Genomic DNA, 19,458 nt, shown 5'->3' with positions numbered 1-19,458 from the left:
CGTTTATTAGCAGAATCGCCTTCACAACAATCGGCAAAGATATTAGTATGATAAGGTCCAACTATTTTCTGTCCCAATATCTCAAAATAATCTATTATCCACCACTCCAATATCTAATCCAGTTATCAGAATGATATTTAATTAGGATTATAATCCCTAACTTCCGACTACCACGAGAGACTGCGAACATGCACCATTCTACATCTACATCCATACTCCGCAAGCCACCTGACAGTGTGTGGCGGAGGGTACCTTCAGTACATCTATCGGTTCTCCCTTCTATTCCACTCTCGTATTGTTCGTGGAAAGAAGGATTGTCGGTATGCCTCTGTGTGGGCTCTAATCTCTCTGATTTTATCCTCATGGTCTCTTCGCGAGATATACGTAGGAGGGAGCAATATACTGCTTGACTCTTCGGTGAAGGTATGTTCTCGAAACTTCAATAAAAGCCCGTACCGAGCTACTGAGCGTCTCTCCTGCAGAGTCTTCCACTGGAGTTTATCTATCATCTCCGTAACGCTTTCGCGATTACTGAATGATCCTGTAACGAAGCGCGCTGCTCTCCGTTGGATCTTCTGTATCTCCTCTATCAACCCTATCTGGTACGGATCCCACATTGAAAACAAAGACTCAAGAGAGATAACAATGCTGCGCATTGGTTTATATATTATATTCAAAACGAAACGCAACTCTGTTATGTCTTCCTTGGACTCCCTTTGTACTACTTTGCGTTACTCATTTCAAATATCTACTCTTTGTAAAATTTTAACTGTTACTTCGATATACAACTACCGTTTTTTGGCTCTTATACCATTTAGTATTACAGAATTTAATCTAATATTCGTCTCTGAATACACACTCTTTAAAGAACGGTTACACAATGAAGTTCGTTGGGTCTCTCCATAATGCTCTCGGGCTTTCTAAACGATACCTTGAACGAAACGTGCAGTTCTTCGTTCAGCCTCCTCTCTCTCTCTCTCTCTCTCTCGCACGCACACACACACACACACACACACACACACACACACACACACACACACACACACCCTCTCTCCTGTTAGCCCGAGGTAGGCTACGGTGAATCAAACTGGATGCGAACTACACTGATTGGACGCCGCCTGGTGGCGTTGCGGTCACGTGACACTGTAACAAAAGTACGGTGCAGAAATGGACGGAGGATCACTCTAGTGAAGATATGGGCTCCAAATGGGGAAATCCATTGAGATAAGCGACTTTGACAAAGGGCAGATTATCATCACGCAGTGCCTGTGAACGAGTATCTCGAAAACGGTGAAGCTGGTCGAATGTTCGCGTGCTACTTCTTGTGCATCTACGGAAATGGGTAAAAGGGCAGTGAAACTACCACAAGGCACTAAATAGCTGGACGTCCACATCTCTTCACAGAACGTGTGATTCGGAGGCTCATATGCTCTGAGACATCTCTGCCTGAAGAGCACCCTGCTGGTGCACGTGCAAGTGTTTTGGAGCACACCGTTCATCGTACATTGTTCAACATGGAGCTCCGCAGCAGACCACCCCTACGTGTTCAGGTGTTGACCCAACGACTGATGTGAGCACGAGGCGATAGGGATTCGACCGTCATCAACGGAAACGTGTCTGCTCTTCGGATGAAACACATTTTTGCTACACAAGTCGTCATCGAGGCTCGAGACGTGCTACTCGCTACGGATGCACCCTCGTGGGCGTTTGAAGTCCTGGAGGAGCACTTTGTGGATGGCATTCTGGCTCTGGGGTACCCAGTGCCCACTTTTATGATCCTCCATTGGCCACCGTATTCCCCGGATGTGAACACATCAGACCCCTTTTTCGGGGCTATATTAAAGATAAGGTGTACAGCAATAACTATTGCTGAACTGAAAACAGCCATTCAGGAGGTCAATGACAGCATCGACGTTCCGACAGTTTAGCTGGTCATCGAGAATTTCGCTATTCGTCTGTGCCACAACATCGTCATGGCAGGCATGTTGAACATGTTATAACCTAAATCCGAATATCTATATTGACGCCGTCCGCTGTGGCCGAGCGGTTCTAGGCGCTGCAGTCTGGAACCGCGCTGCTGCTACGGTCGTAGGTTCGAATCCTGCCTCGGCCATGGATGTGTGTGATGTCGTTAGGTTAGTTAGGTTTAAGTAGTTCTAAGTTTATGGGGCTGATGACCTCAGATGTTACGTCCCATAGTGCTTAGAGCCATTTGAGCCATCTATAGTGACGCATACATGTTCAATAAAGTGTGTGCACGTGCCATAGTTTGTAACTGATTTACGTTGTTTTTTTTTCATATAGATGCATAATTGTACCCCTGTGAGTTAAAGTCTTGGAGAAATGTTCTATGCACTGAAGTGAGTCTGTTTTTGGTATGTCTTCTTCAGTCATCTTCCGAAACTTGAGACTTACTGACGATTAACTATTGATGTTCCACGCTTCTCCACGCTGGAAAACAAAAAAGACTCGCAATATTATTTTCATATTATTATTTCTAAGCTCTGAATACTGCAGAGCCACTCATTCTATCGTGATCGATCTATTCGTTTCATTTCGTAGTCGCAGCCAAATGCCCACATTGTTGTACGAAGGCAACAAACTCCGCTCGGGCTGTAGAAAGTTTGTGAAAACCACGACCTGTTTCATGCCAGTTTAGGTGCTTCTTTAGATGATGTAACTGTGTCTGCAACATTATTTAACGCTTTTCTTGAAGCTTCTCCCAGACCGTCACAATACTGATAAAATTAATTTCAGAAAATGTGCTACCGGGATGCTGCCTTTGATGCTACCTCCCGGCTTTTGGTCACCAAGCACAGAGGAGTTGCGGGTGAAATACCTGGAGGCGCACAATTGTCGCGGTCCACGGAGCATCTGTTTGTTTTTTGGCTCTGCTGGAATTGCTGTGTGCGCAGGGCGTCCGGTTTACCGAGCGCGTCCGCGCGGCAGGTCGGCGACGCCGCCTTTCTTGCCGGCGGCTGGCGAATGAGCGCCGGCAGGCCACGCTAATGATTTAATTACCGATGTGTCGCGCATCGCGGCGGCTTCTTGCGGCGCCGACCTCTCGTTTCGCGGTACGGGCGGCGCCACACAACACACCCCAGCGACCGGCAGCGCGTCCGCTGCCGTCGCCACGCACGACCGCGCCGCATCTCCGGCCGAGCGGAGAGCAAAAAGCGGCGCCGTGTTCGCAGCCACCACCACCGCCGACATCGACGCGCTGTGACCGACGCGGTCGTTAATTGTTAACGGTGGGGAACACGAGCAGCGACTAAGAAACGCCACTCGGTGGCACAAAGTGGATACCGCGAATGTTTTGTACCTGTTAGAGGTAGCCAAACGCATCTTACGGAGAAGTGCCTCAGTGGCACGTAATTTAATCTGTTGTTGACAAAGCTTTCTTGCTGTTTCCAAGGCGATGTAAGAAATGGGAACATAAGCTACTAATGCTTGTTAGTCACCCTCTTTAAAAGCACTCACCGGTAGCCTCGGAATGATGTAGATCAGGGATGTAGTCTTTCGCCCCTACTGTTCAGTCTTTACATCGAAGAACCAATGACGGAAATAAAAGAAAGGTTCAGGGATGGAATTAAAATTCAAGGTGATAGGATATCAATGATATGTTTCGCTGATGACATTGTCATCTTCGGTAAAAATGGAAAATAATTAAATGATCTGCTGAGTTGAATGAACTGTCTAATGCTGACCGGAGTGGCCGAGCGGTTCTAGGGGCGCTTCAGTCTGGAACCGCGCGACCGCTACGGTCGCAGGTTCGAATCCTGCCTCGGGCATGGATGTGTGTGACGTCCTTAGGTTAGTTAGGTTTAAGTAGTTCTAAGTTCTAGGGGACTGATGACCTCAGCTGTTAAGTCGCACAGTGCTCAGAGCCATTTGAACAGTCTAGTGAGTACAGAATACGGATTGAGAATAAATCGAAGAAAGACGAAAGTAGTTAGAAGTAGCTGAAATGAGAACTGCGAGAAACTTATAGAATGAAATTTGGAAGTTTGGACGGTGGGAGACGATGTACTGGAGGAATTAAAACTGTGAGGTCGGGTCTTGAGTCGTGTTTGGCTAGATTAGAAGGCAGAGCACTTGTCCGCGAAAGGAATAGGTACAGAGGTCGAGTCTGGTCGCACACAGTTTTAATCTATCAGCGTCACGGAGTAGATGAAGGTAAGGAATTCTGCTACCTAGACAGTAAAATAACCGATGACGGACAGAGCAAGAAAAACATAAAAAGCAGAGTAGCATTGAGAAAAAGGAACGAAGAGAAGTCTACTAGTATCAAATGTTCAAATGTGTGTGAAATCTTACGAGACTTAACTGCTAAGGTCATCAGTCCCTAAGCTTACACACTACTTAACCTAAAGCATCCTAAGGACACACACACACACACACACACACACACACACACACACACACATACACACACACACACACTCATGCCGAGGGAGGACTCGAACCTCCGCCGGGACCAGCCGCACAGTCCATGACTGTACCGCCTTACACTGTTCGGCTACTAGTATCAAACATAGGCCTTATTTGAGGAAGAAATTTCTGAGAATGTACGTTTGGAGCACAGCATTGTATGGTAGTGAGACATGGACTGTGTGAAAACCAGAACAGTAGTGAATCGAAGCCTTTGGGATGTGGTGCTGCAGAAGAATGTTGAGAATTAGGTGGACTGATTAGGTAAGAAATGAGATCCTGCACAGAATCGGAGGGGTAAGGAATATGTGGAAAATACTGTCAAAAAGAAGGAAAGGGACGATAGGTCATCTGTTACGACATGAGGGAATACCTTTCATGGTATTAGGGGGAGCAGTAGAGGGTACAAACTGCAGAGGAACACATCCAGCAAATAACTGAGAATGCAGATTGCAAGTGCTACTTGGAGATGAACAGCTTGGTAGGAGAGGAATTCGTGTAAGGGCACATCACACCACTCAGAAGCTGATGACTCAGAAAGGATCAGGGATGGCCAAGCATTCAGTTCACTAACCGTTCCCTGGCTCGCATACTGTAGCAATCAGCCTGGCTGCACACTTTTCGCACCGCCGTGCCACGCTGTCTGAACGACAGGAGGAGGAACAGGAGAAAACTGCGAACGAGCCCTATTTAGATGGCAATGCAGTCGCACAACATATGACTTGGTTTCATATTTTTCACTGATACAGATCACAAACGTCACATTTTCAGTATTATTTATTTTTGCCACGGTGAAGACAATTTTTATCTGGTACAAACTGTCGACGGCAACGGCCTTGCCGCAGTGGATACACCGGTTCCCGTGAGATCACCGAAGTTAAGCGCTGTTGGGCGTGGCCGGCACTTGGATGGGTGACCATCCAGCCAGCCGCCATGCGCTGTTGCCATTTTAAGGAGTGCACTCAGCCAATTGAGGAGATACTCGACCGAATAGCAGCGGCTTTGGTCAATAATACCGCCATAACGACTGGGAGAGCGGTGTGCTGACCCCACGCCCCTCCTATCCGCGTCCTCCCCTGAGAGTCCTTGCAGGAAGGGTACGTTCAGCTTCGTAATGCCAATTGAAGAACTATCTGATTGAGAGGTGTGGTGAGCCAGCCAGCCTCGAAACTGTTTTAGGCGGTTTCCTACAACTAGCTAGGCACCCAAGTTCCGTCTCAGATTCATGCTACGTAAATATTTAGTAAATGCTCTCTCACTTGAACATCCTGAGCGTCGTCCTCTTTCCTATAGCCAGTAACCCTAGTATGGGCTGTCTCCCACCAGGCATCTCCAACTCCCTTTCGTCGACAACTTTGCTATTTATTGTAGGTCCCTATGGAGTTGTCTCATTGAGCAGCGTATTCAGCGATGTCTCAGTCGTCTTTACTCGTAGAGAGTCGACAATGGCTTTCGCTTTTCCCTTGGCAAAATCGTCTGTATGAATTTCTGGCGGCGCAGTGGGTTTCTCCCACCGTCTTTACATCATGGGCCTGTTGTTCTTCCGTTCTGTGAAACTACGAAATTCCCGGGGCTCATGCGTGATGGGAAACAATCTTGGTCCTCCCACGTGTCTCACCTGCCGCACGCTGTATCCGGTCCCTCAATGTCTTACGTGTCATAAGCGGCACTTCCTGGGGAGAGGCTCGGACCACACTCCTCCGTTTGTACCGATCCCTTGCCCGTTCAAAACTAGAGTACTGGCGTTCATTTATTCCTTCCATCTTAACACAATCCACCATCGTGGAATACCTTTGCCCACTGGCGCTTTTTACATTATCCCGGTTGAGATTCTCTACCCAGAAGCTGCCGATCTACCACTTTCATACCGGCATGAGATCCTCCTCAGCGGAAATGCACGCCGTTTTGCCGCGAGGGGTAGCCGCGCGCTCTAAGGCGTCTCTTCACGGTCCGTGCGGCTCCCCACGTCGGAGGTTCGAGTCCTCCCTCGGGAATGTGGGTATGTGTTGTCCATAGTGTAAGTTAAAGTTAGATTAAGTAGAGTGTTGGCTTAGGGACCGATGACCTCTGCAGTTTGGTCCCATGGGACCTTACCACAAATGTCCGCGCCAGATAGCTGAGAGGACGCCGGCACGGTAGCTCAGCGTGTTCGGTCAGAGGGCTGCGTGCTCTCTGTAATAAAAAAAACTGAGCAAGGAATCAACGATCAACTTGAACGGATGTCTTGTGACGTCTGCCCAGACCACACGCAACGACCTATATCGAAAAAAAAAAGTCAGCGCAACAGAATGTCAATCCGAAGGGCCCGGGTTCGATTCTCGGCTGGTTCGGAGATTTTCTCCGCTCAGGGACTGGGTGTTGTGTTGTTCTAATCATCATCATTTCATCCCCATCGAAGCGCGAGTCACCGAAGTGGCGTCTAATCGAAAGACTTGCATCCGGCGAACGGCCTACCCGACGGGAGGCCCTAGTCACACGACATTTACATTTACCGCAAATTTCCAATTTTCCACGCAGTTTGTCTGCCATGCCCGGCTACCTATTCTATGCCCTCTTTGCCAACAACTATCTTGACCACCAGTTTGGGGCTCGCCCTTTGTCTGTTACTTCTCGCTTCTCGGAGTTCGCTTTCGGCTACAGCGTAACTTCACGTTATCTGCCACATTCCCGATGGGTGTGAACACTTCACCGCTTTGGCTTTGTGCGGCGGCCCGTGTTGATCTTGGACTTCACTCGCTCTCAAGGACGCTACTCCGGATTCGATCTATAGCTGTAAGTTTGTCGACTTCCGCACGCTACCTAACGATAGCACCTTCGTGTGCACTGATGACTCTAAGACCGAGTATGGTGTCAAATTTTCCTTCGTCATTGGAACCGACAGTTTTCGGTATCGGCTTCCAGAAAAAAAGGTTCATATGGTTCTGAGCACTATGGGACTTAACATCTGAGGTCATCAGTCCCCTAGAACTTAGAACTACTTAAACCTAACCAACCTAAGGACTTCACAACCATGCATGCCCGAAGCAGGATTCGAACTTGCGACCGTATCGGTCGCGCGGATCCAGACTGAAGAGCCCAGAAACGGTCGGCCACAACGGCCGGCCTTCCAGAACACTGCTCGATTTTTACAGTTCAGCTCTTAACCGTCTACAGACTTCTTGAAGAGTAGTAGTCTAGGGTAAGACTGCACCACTACGCAGATCGTTTTTCGGAATGATTACTGTCAGCTAGTTAACTTTCTTCACTTGCTCGGGGAGAAAGACCACTTCACTTCTCTGAGTCATGCATTAACATAACAACTGATTAAGCTGTTTAGTTTTTATAGGAAGTCTCTGTTAACATTGTACTCTTTTTAGATCATTGTTAACTTTAAGCATAGTATTATTCAGAACAATGTTATGTGTGAAGTATTGTTCAGTGAAGTATCGTACAGACACAATGATATGTGTGAAGATCATGCGAAGTTTTACTCTGGAATTTGAATACACACTTCATTCTAAAATAATTGTCTTGGAATATAATTAAATTGGAAAAGATACATTCCCCATCCCACTGTTTAAAGGAGGTTAATCATTAAGCATTGCCACATATGCACCATATGGTATGCAACAGTTCGAATACTGTTTGGAAAATTTATTTGAAAGTATAAATCTAGCCTAGACGCTGCTTGTTTGCTGGTGTGCTTCCGAGAAATCCGCAGCAATGTTTCAAGACGCGACGTAAATGTATTCTTTGATTAGGGCCAGGTAATTGCTTTACTTCAGATGCGCACTTAATATTAAGACAAATCGTATTCAGACCAGTTACAGTTCATTTGAAGTTAGATTCTGTTGAGTCAAAGGTTGGCATACGAGTATAAATTGGATAACAGCGGTCGCTGTTGTGAATACACAAACTGTAGACTTTCTATAGAGTGGGAAGTAATTTTGGGCTCGATTTTGTGCAGAAACACATAGTGGGGAACTTACAAAGAGTAAATGAACGAGTTTATAGAATCAAATTGCCTCTAAGCGCTATGGGACTTAACATCTGAGGTAATCAGTCCCCTAGACTTAGAACTACTTAAACCTAACTAACCTAAGGTCATCACGCACATCCATTCCCGAGGCAGGATTAGAAACTGCGACCGTAGCAGCAACGCAGTCCCGGACTGAAGCGCCTAGAACCGTTCGGCGCAGCGGCCGGCTTTATAGAATGAAAATTTGCTTCAGCTGCAAGTAATTTTCTTAATTTATTCCACGACCGGTTTCGAAGCTGAAAGCTTCATCTTCATATGCCACCAAATGGTTGCGGGAACATACATATGTGGCGGTCGGACCAGTCAGTCATTAAGGATCACACCCACGTCAAGCGACCGGCAATGCGCGACAGGGAAGTGACGAGTCACTTCCGTGACGAGAACTTAGTTCATTAAAGCCGTTCGACTTGATTACCTCTGTTCTGAGCTAAAGTTTAAGATGGGTTTCGTTCGTTGTAAGGAGAATACACGTAGTTCAAGCGACTTCCTACGGTATCATCATGCATTCGCCAGTCCTCCTTCCCCCCAAAACCCTCCTCCCTGCTACAGAACCGCCTCTCGCCGCCGGTCCACGGTGACTGCCTCGATTCTTCGCAGGCGCCTCGTAAATTCCGAGCAAGTGACTACTTAGAAATGTACAGCCGAAGGGGCGAAAGTAAATAATGACAAGCTGTCGCGGTAACTCGTATCGTTTCCAGCGGCAACAGGGAACTCTGAACAGGTGTTTATTGAGGCGCAATAAAGTGCAGCCTGCTCTGTGCACGGCAGCAACTGCTATCGGCAGGACCCCGCCCTGCGGCCATCGCCTTGTCACATCGCAGGGAGCTGCGGCTGCATCAGCACTGCGATGTTTCGTGCTGCGTGGCGAGCGAAATCGTCCGCTCAGCGTGCGTCGTGTCTCGCGCTGACTTAGATACATGTAACACCGATTTACGGGCGACCGGTAGTTGGGCAGCTTGCGATTCGAGCAGCAGGTGGTTTGGCTCCGATCGACCCAGCCCGGCTTTCATGACTCACTGCTGTAACACCAGTGCCACTGCAGGTATGGGAGCCGCGCAGGCGCAGTGAGAGAACAGCAGTTTTAGGAGATAAACCAGCAGTCAGTAAACGCTTACAGTTTTTCGATATACTTTTATTTACTGATTCACTTATTCTGGCAAGACGAGTGTCATCAAGCGCTCTTTTAGATAGAACAGGCGTATTTTACATTATGATCAATAGCACACCGATATTGTGAAAAGTTTCAAATTTAACATGCGATCCAACTCTTGGCACATCTGCTACGGTAGTAGCTAAACAAGACAAAAGCCCGTAAAAGTGTTATTAGGACTAGCGCACCGAGGGCTCCACATAGTCTTGATTATGTATCGATAGAGGCAAGATATACGTCTACCATCTCCGGAGAAAAAGGGCTCTCAACAGGACAGACAGTTGCTTAACAAACGACAAAAAAATATCTTTCTTGTGTGATATAATTGCAAACTGAGCCGGACGCGGTGGCCGAGTGGTTCCAGGCCTTTCAGTCCGGAACCACGCGACTGCTACGGTTGCAGGTTCGAATCCTGCTTCGGGCATCGATGTGTGTGATGTCCTTATGTTAGTTACGTTTAAGTAGTTCTAAGTTCTAGGGGACTGATGACTTCAGATGTTGAGTCCCTTAGTGCTCAGAGCCCTTTGAACCATTTGAATTACAAACTGAGAACATTTGGATTTTTTCCTTTACTTCAAAAACGCCTTACTCTTGTCAAATTTCATGATTCTAGGTCGACGGGAAGTACACTATAGGTTTTGATGAGAGTGTTCGCGAGTATCAAAATATGTGACATACATGGCCGTATATTCCGATTGTACGCCCGTTCATGAGGAAGAAGGGTTTTTAACAGCCCGTCAGATAAACAGGAGGCAGACAGACGGACAACAAAGTGATTGTATTAGTTTCTTTCCACCGGTTGAGGTACGGAGTCCTAAAAACCACAACTTATTTTACTTTATGGAAAGTAGAGTAACACAGACAAAATACAGGTATCAGATTTTAACTGAGTGCACTGGCGGCAATGGAAGTGATAGAAGGCTTGGGGATACAGATGAACGGAAACACGATAAACACATATGATGAGACAAGACAAAATGAATTGTGGGACTATCTAGAAACGAACAGAGGAGCGTAAGATGGGAGGCTTACTGTTTCACAGAGAAATCTGCCATTACATGTTAACTTATCAGGAAAAACTTATGACGTTGGTAAAAGAAAATGTTACAGTTTCCTCATAAATGCAACAAGGCATTCAGTTAAGTGCAGAGTGCGTGGTAGTTGGGTTTTTTCCCCTTTCAGCAATATTTCTTAGTAATTGGTAATACTGGCCGATTTACTGGTTAAAAGAATTTGTTTAGGCAAGAATTTGTTTAGGTAACTGTTTATGGATTGTAGAGCTGATAAAAGCAAAGCAGCTAAGTGTAAATTTATTCGGTGATTAACTCACAACAAAAGTTCAGTTTTAATAGCAGAGTCTGTTATAGTTAAATAAGGCCCACGGCCTGATGGGCATTCTCCTTTAAATTTTGTGTATCGACTAAAGTAAGAAAATTTCGATACTTTTTTACGGCCAGTAAACTGCACGTGCATCATCAAATAAAGAAACGTACTGCCATTTCGTATTACGAACGAATTCTATAATAATATTTTCTTCATTACAATAATAATAATAATGAGTAACGTTGCCTTGCTTCATCGAATTCAGGATACAGTGCTTGACAAGCAAAGTATTTGTGTTCGTTAAAAGTCACACTGTCAAGATGAATTTGCTAGGAGGGAATGAGTAATTTTCTAGTTTCACAAGGCGAATAAAATCTTTCGCACTGGTTGTTTAAATACTTTTATTAAAAAGTCACTACCAGTTTCGTATGAGCAGAGAAGCGTCTTCAGGAGATAGACGTTTTAAAAAGTGGCATCCCTACTGATGCGAAACCGTTAGTGACTTTTTACTAAAAGTATTTTAAGGACTAGTGCGTAAGATTTTATTTACCACGGGGAACTTTTGCTATGGCTGCCCGACCTTTAATATATAAAATAACATGCTTCTAGTTTCAATTCATGACAAGATGGAACTTCCAGGGTGGTTGGGTCATGTCATCCATAAGTCTTTGCAAAGCGGAAATGGAAAACACCGAATAAAGCCTCGTAAAACGTGCTCCACAGATAGCCTTGGGAATACTCCGTAGCCATAACTGGAAACTTTTTTAATAGAAATTTTTTACTGACAATATTAGGCCAAAGTTCGGTTCCATAGCCAAATAAGATTTTAAATGCACTGATTCAAGAGGAAAAAGTAACAAATTTCTTCATCGCGGGAACGTTCTTAATGACGTAGAGCTGTTTCGTTCTTTTTGAATTAAATGATACTTTTTCAGTAAAATAAATATTTGGGAGTAAGAAAGATTGTGAAGTTATTATACCTGATGACTGTTTATACTGACATCTCCATTTGCATTCAGCGCTACAATATGAAAAGGTATGCTACAGATTAGTAACGCACTGATTACCACAACGTGAGAGACTGGAACACTCGTTTCGCATTCAACCGATATGAAAGGAAGTTAGCGACACAGTTATTGAAGGAAGTCAAAGGATTCGCAATCCTTAACGTGTAATCCGTGCATTGACAATGTAAGACATGCCTCATGTCTGATGAAGTATACACAGCTGTGAGGACGGGTCGTGAGTCGTGCTTGGGTAGCTCAGATGGTGCCGGCACGGTAACTCAGCGTGTTCGGTCAGGGGATTTGCTGCCCTCTGAAATAAAAGAAACTGAGTTGATGGATCAGCGACGAACTCAAAGGGTGTCTTGTGACGTCCGCTCCGAGCAGATACAACGAACGAAAACTAACAAAATGAGATTAAAAAACAATGGTAGAGTGCTTGCCCGCGAAAGGCAAAGGTCCCGAGTTCGAGTCTCCGTCCGGCACATAGTTTTAATCTGCTACCTGTTGTGACAGTGCACTATAATTTTGTTATACGTCAAAGTGAGTAAATAGCGTCGTTCTAGTGGCACATAATGTTAAAACTATGAAGTTTTGTGATCACACAGTTGCTGTGATCACTCGAAGTATTGCCGGCCGAAGTGGCCGTGCGGTTAAAGGCACTGCAGTCTGGAACCGCACGACCGCTACGGTCGCAGGTTCGAATCCTGCCTCTGGCATGGATGTTTGTGATGTCCTTAGGTTAGTTAGGTAAAACTAGTTCTAAGTTCTAGGGGACTAATGACCTCAGCAGTTGAGTCCCATAGTGCTCAGAGCCATTTGAGCCATTTGAACCATTTGAACCACTCGAAGTATTAAAACAGTTTCGTGTTAACATGGAAAGGTTTCGTGAGGCCATCACCCGGCCTGTATTCTTGTAGCTGCAACAGCGAGTTCGGAACGACAAAACCGTCCATAATGCTGTCTCGCGCAGACGTACACCGCGAGGGTCCGGCTAAATCACTTTACATGGCCGTCGGATTTAGTACTCGGTTCGTCGAACTTGGTTTATACGGCACGCAAATGACAGGCGAATGCTTGCTTGTCGGCGCTCGCCGCCGCCGCGCAGCGTCTTAATATATAGAAGCGCGCAGACGCCGGGCGACCGCGCTGATGCATGCTCCGCGGCCGGAGCGGGGCGAAGCGACGCAAGACAAATGCGCCCGCGGGCTATTTATATAAGCCCCGCGACGAGCAGAACAATATTTCCGAGCTGGCATCAGGCTTGTGTATGTGCTAGCCGGGCCGCACCGTATATTACCGCCGGCCGCGTACATACAATTGTAGTCAGCTGGCGGCGGGGCCGGCCGCGGCCGAGTAGGACTTGTTAGCGATCTGGGCAGACGCAATGCTTCAGCCGCGGAATGCCGCGCGCCGCGCGCTGCCGGCCTGGCCTGGCCTCGCCTCGGCCGCTCGCCGCTCGCGCTAGCCGCTCCGGCGGAGGCCCCGACAAGGGACCGACCTACGGCAGGCCGGGACGAGCACAGTCCCGCGGTAATTAGCCGCGGACAAAGGCAGCCTCTGCCTCTCCTATCGTGCGCCTCCAGAGTCGCGGCGTAAATCCCGTGTGTTCGTCCTCCTGCTCAACCAGTGGAGAGACAACCTCTTACCAGCCCGTTTCGCACATGCTTCATTATTGCAGCTGCATGCTTCAAGTAAGCAGAAATGTCCACAAAGGCACAGCTTCCCCAGCCCCCCCCCCCTCCGCCCCCTTTTTGTTTAAATTTCCAAATACACTTCTGACATTATCAGCGCGGGAGCGATCTGTATTGTTATGAACACTCAATACATTGTCAATTACCAAGATGGTTAAAATAATTTTCTTTCATTACCCCTCGTGGAAGAGTTGTCCAAATCTTTCTGCATTTCCTTAGAAAGTATTCCAGTTGTGATACTTTTCTGTACAGAACACGTTCCTCGACGAATACTCTTACAATATAGATTATGTTCCTCCAGTACATGAGGATGAGCGCACTAAATGAGTTGCAATCAACTTTACACACGGTTTTGTTCCTCACTGAAACCGTGCACAAAATCGTGAAAGAAAAGAAGCTTATCGCCTACTAAATTTTCGTTGTTCTTGCAGTAAAACTACCGCATCAGGCATGACGTATAATTTATTACCTATTTACTCCTAACATTATTCGTAACACATTTCGCAGACTGTATCACGGGATGCACATGCAGAATTATATCATTGTACGAGACGGTTCTGGAGATATGACGTCATAAACACTGAGCTACGTGAAAACGAAACTGTAGGGCGAAATTCGCTATGTATACAGTTGGAACATGTTTGCAAGTGTGTCTGAAATATGTTAAATATCAAACATATGCGTACTTGAGAAAAGCCGCTGGTACAAAGCTCCTCATAAACCCTTGGATCGATTTCAACCAAACTTGGTACACACACTAGTTACTATATGGAAAAAATACTGTGGGGATGAAAACCAGCTGGCTCCTACCGGTATTTGGGGGTGATAACATGGAGCGAGAAGGGGAACGAGGAAATGGACAGACAGAGATAGGCAGAGGGCATAGAAAGGAAAGGGGAAGAGACAGAGAGAGGAGAGGAAACGATGGATAAAGAGAAGGGGAGAAGGAGATTGACTTGACGGTGGAAGGGGGGGGGGGTGAGCTGAGTGGGAAGAAGTACATGGATAGTGAATGGGGAGAGGAGCATATGGACACAGAGACGGGGGAAGGAGCAGATGCACAGAGAGAGGGGCAGGAGGAGGTTGAATGATAGAAGACTGGAATAAATACATACCCATGCAACGTCGGGTACTCACGTAGTGTTTTGGATAGAGGAAGCGTCAACATCACTACAAGTGTATTCTTTGAGGATTGTGTTCTATTCAGGAAAAGTATTATCGTTAGACTATTCTAAGGAAATACAGAATTTCCACAAGGTGTAATGAAAGGCATCTGTTTTTATATGCAGATAAATGTGAAATAATATCTCTAACGAAGAGAGAGAACAGTATAGTATGTGATTACAAGATTAGTTGTGAATATCTTGAGCATGTTACATTTTGTGTCTAAGGTTAAAACTGGTAAACGATATGAAATGAGACAATCACGCAAAATAAGTGTTGGGGTAGGTGAATGGAAGGCTTAGTTTTATCAAAAGATTTCCGGGAAAAAGCATGCATATGTAAAGGAAACCACGTACGAGACGCTAGTGTGACCATGTCTAGAGTACTGTTCCAGCAACACCTAATCAAGTACATCGAATGAATACAGAGACGTGCTGATAGGGTCGCAAGAGGTCGGTATAGCTCATATTAAAGTGTAATACAAGTGCTCGGAGAACTTAATGGGAACCCGTGGAACAAAGACCAGCTCCTTCCCGGTTAACTATGGTGGGTAATTTTACGGTCCCTATACTCAAATGTAGCTGATGATTGTGTGTCCATTATGTTGCCACCAATGAGAATAGGGATCATGAGAAAAAGATAAGAAATATAAGGTCATGAACAGAAGCATATAGCCATTCGTTTTTCCCTCACTAAGTACGCCTAATAATAAGAAAGGAAATCACTGATATTTGCATCATGTGCGCTCCGACACGCACTGTACAGCGCGCCTCATCAGCTACGCTCCTCCGCCCCACTCCCCTCCCACGCCACCCTTTTGACAGCCACACACAGTGCGTCTTTCCAGAAACTAGGTGATACGTGTACCAAGTTTGGTTGAATTCGATCCAGTGGTTCAGTAGGAGATGTGGAACATAAACAAGTGTATATACTCCCATATATAAACTACAGACCATTAAAATTGCTACATCACGAAGATGACATGCTACAGACGCGAAATTTAACCGACAGGAAGAAGATGCTGTGATATGACAAATGATTAGCTTTTAAGAGCATTCACACAAGGCTGGCTCCGGTGGCGACACCTACAACGTGCTGACACGAGGAAAGTTTCCAACCGATTTCTCATACACAAACAGCAGTTGACCGGCGTTGCCTGGTGAAACGTTGTTGTGATGCCTCGTGTAAGGACGAGAAATTCGTACCATCACGATTCCGACTTTGATAAAGATCGGATTCTAGCCTATCGTGATTTCGGTTTATCGTATCGCGACATTGCTGCTAGCGTTGGACGAGATCCAATGGCTGTTAGCAGAATATGGAATCGGTGAGTTCAGGAGGGTAATACGGAACACCGTTCTGGATCCCAACGGTGTCGTATTACTAGCAGTCGAGATGACAGGCATCTTATCCGCACGGCTGTAACGGATCGTGCAGCCACGTCTCGATCCCTGAGTCAACAGATCGGGAGGTTTGCAAGATAACAACCATCTGCACGAACAGTTCGACGACGTTTGCAGCAGTATGGACTATCAGCTCGGATACCATGGCTGCGGTTACCCTTGACCCTGCATCACAGACAGGAGCGCCTGCGATGGTGTACTCAACGACGAACCTGGGTGCAAGAATGGCAAAACGTCATTTTTTCGGATGAATCCAGGTTCTGTTTACAGCATCATGATGGTCGCATCCGTGTTTGGCGAGATCGCGGTGAACGCACATTTGAAGCGTGTATTCGACATCGCTATACTGACGTGTCACCTGGCGTGATGGTATGGGGTGCCATTGGTTACACGTCTCGGTCACCTCTAGTTCGCATTGACGGCACTTTGAACAGTGGACGTTACATTTCAGATGTGTTACGTCCAGTGGCTCTACCTTTCATTCGATCCCTGCGAAACCCTACATTTCAGCAGGATAATGCACGACCGCATGTTACAGGTCCTGAACGGGCGTTTCTGGATACAGAAAATGTTCGACTGCTGCTCTGGCCAGCACATTCTCCAGATCTGTCACCAACTGAAAACGTCTGGTGGCCGAGCAACTGGCTCGTCACAATTCGCCGGTCACTACTCTTGATGAACTGTGGTATCGTGTTGAAGCTGCATGGGCAGTTGTACCTGTACACGCCATCCAAGCTCTGTTTGACTCAATGCCCAGGCGTATCAAGGCCGTTATTACGGCCAGAGGTGGTTGTTCTGGGTACTGATTTCTCAGGATCAATGCACCCAAATTGCGTGACAATGTAATCACATGTCAGTTCTAGTATAATATATTTGTCCAATGAATACCCGATTATCATTTGCGTTTTTTCTTGATGTAGCAATTTTAATGGCCATTAGTGTACATAATACATACATATGTATAGTATGTATTTATTAAATGTCCCATTACGATCCCTTGTTACTCATCCTACGTTATTTTCGGTTTTGCGGAACATTCCCTTCGTCCATTATAGTATACTGGGTATATTAGTGGAATATTCCTCCAGGCAACCACGTAATTGGGAAGATTCTCCGTACGATCGTATGTTAGTTAAGAGTAGACGGGGTGGTACAGCGTAGGACGCCTTGCGGGAATCCAGGAGATTCGCATTACTCTTGCAGGCGACACTGAATGGACAGGCAGTTGGCAAATCAGTTTGGCCTGGGGCAGGTGGGCGCCTTCGTTAAATGTGAGCAGAGGTCGCTCTCCCACGTCAGTCAGAGGTGCGCTCGGCTGCCTGGTAGTCAGGGAGGGCGCCCCGCAGCGGGACACCTGTGGCTGCTAGCTGCACTGCGCTGTGGCTACAGCCGAGCGCGCACAGATTCCGCGCAATGTGGCCGTTGGGTCTCCCTACAAGAGTTCGCTGCGCACCCAACGCAAATGGTCTTCTGTCGCAGTGGTTCCCAGTCTTCCCGAGACCGTTATACCTGAAACAGATCACATGCCAGACTGTACGTCGATTAAAGTTTAGCACCTAGCTAAACTCTCGGCGTAAGAGGAGGACGTACAAAGAATTTCAATTTAAAAGTGATAAAAGATTTCGTTATGTAGCCAATGTACAAAAATACATTGTAAGTCATTCTCCAAATTTATTCATTTTCTTCCTTCTACTACCTTAGTGCAAAGTTAGAAGTGCAAGGAGTGGCGAATAGAAGTGATAATCCTAAGATTTGCTGATAATAATGGATACGCAGCACCAAACATTCCACGAAATGATGCTTGCTAGTGTGTCGTCGTCGGAGTATGAGAAATTATATTTTGTTTCAAATTTCATAATGTGAAAATAATTATTTGTTTACCAAAAATGGCATTAATTTGTTGATTTAGCAACTCTGTTTCAATAGCAAATATAATCTATTACCGTTAAGTGCTGACTACTAAGACTGGATGGACAGCAAAGGAAATTAATAGAAGAGTAAAAAGAGCAAGGGGTAGTCTTGGTAAGCTAAGTAGTTTTAAAGACAAAGCTTCCAAAAACGAAAGCGCCTAAAAGAGATGTTTATAAGGCAGTCGATGTCAAGTAGATGGTATTCGTAGTGTTGATCTAATAAATGTAACGAAACAGTGCAAACACGATTTTTATTGTTACAGTTTTCTCTTACTCAAAAATTTTTAGTTTTTCCGCGGAAAATTTCATTTTAACCGCCAGTACAGAAAGTATCCCAAGGTTAGGAAGCGCCTCTAGGCGCTCAGTCCGGAGCCACACGACTGCTACGGTAGCAGGTTCGAATCCTGCCTCGGGCATGGATGTGTGTGATGTCCTTAGGTTAGTTAGGTGTAAGTAGTTCTAAGTTCTAGGGGACTGATGACCATAGATGTTAAGTCCCATAATGCTCAGAGCCATTTTTTTTATAGGAAGCACCACTCTGTCACAATAAACGTGTGTAAAATCATACGGGACTTAACTACTAAGGTCATCAGTCCCTAAGCTTACAATCTACTTAACCTAAATTATCCTAAGGATGAACACACACACCCATGCCCGAGGGAGGACTCGAACCTCCGCCAGGACCAGCCGCACAGTCCATGGCTCCAGCGCCTTAGACCGCTGTCGCAATCGACGCGGATTCCGCAAACAGAGAAACTCATTATCTTTGTTCATCCATCACATGCGGAGACACATAGTCCATAGATAACCAATCTCAGGTTGGTGTTTTGTTGCTCTACGTTCAGATGGCATTAGACACACTTCTTCTGGACCCCTACTGAAAAAACAAACCAACTTTGCCTCTGGAATGAGAACTTCCTTGCTGGTAGAAATCAGTACGTCATTCTGAAATAGGTGACATCGTCAGGTGTGAAGGTAGCTTCAGTAGTGACCGAAAGTATTACAGGGCCGTTGTTGTTTAGAAAGTGCGGGGTGCATTCTAACGAAGCGTGTATCTTAATGAAAACGATATACTTCGAAGGTTCGTAGATGGTATCTTGAGGAACAAATTGTGGATAGCCACCCAGATGTGGCAACACTATCAAGCGCTCAAGCTGTATAACTACTCACGTTCACTAAAAATAGCTTTTTTAAAATATTGAGTGTTAGTTACGTGTGTTGCTACTGTTACTACCTAATTTTATATTTGTTTCTATACTCCGCAATCACATTCTCTTGTTCCATTCACGAAAGGTGCGTGGGAATCACGACTTTCAATAAATCTCTGAATGAAGTGTCGGTTTGTGGGGCGCTGAACTGCG

General features: G+C 45.9%; 1 protein-coding gene and 1 pseudogene across 1 annotated transcript in view; both read left to right on the top strand.

Moving 5' to 3' along the window:
- The window catches only part of LOC126152618 (protein Wnt-1-like), a 218,193-nt gene that overhangs the window by 48,669 nt on the left and 150,066 nt on the right, over positions 1-19,458 (top strand). The gene's annotated exons all lie outside the window — the stretch shown is intronic.
- On the top strand, positions 5,258-5,378 carry LOC126163536 (5S ribosomal RNA; annotated as a pseudogene).

The sequence above is a fragment of the Schistocerca cancellata genome, chromosome 2, assembly GCF_023864275.1.
Source record: "Schistocerca cancellata isolate TAMUIC-IGC-003103 chromosome 2, iqSchCanc2.1, whole genome shotgun sequence".
NCBI lineage: Eukaryota > Metazoa > Arthropoda > Insecta > Orthoptera > Acrididae > Schistocerca > Schistocerca cancellata.
The sequence above is the reverse complement of the archived record's forward strand: the minus strand, read 5'-3'. Positions and strand labels throughout refer to the sequence as shown.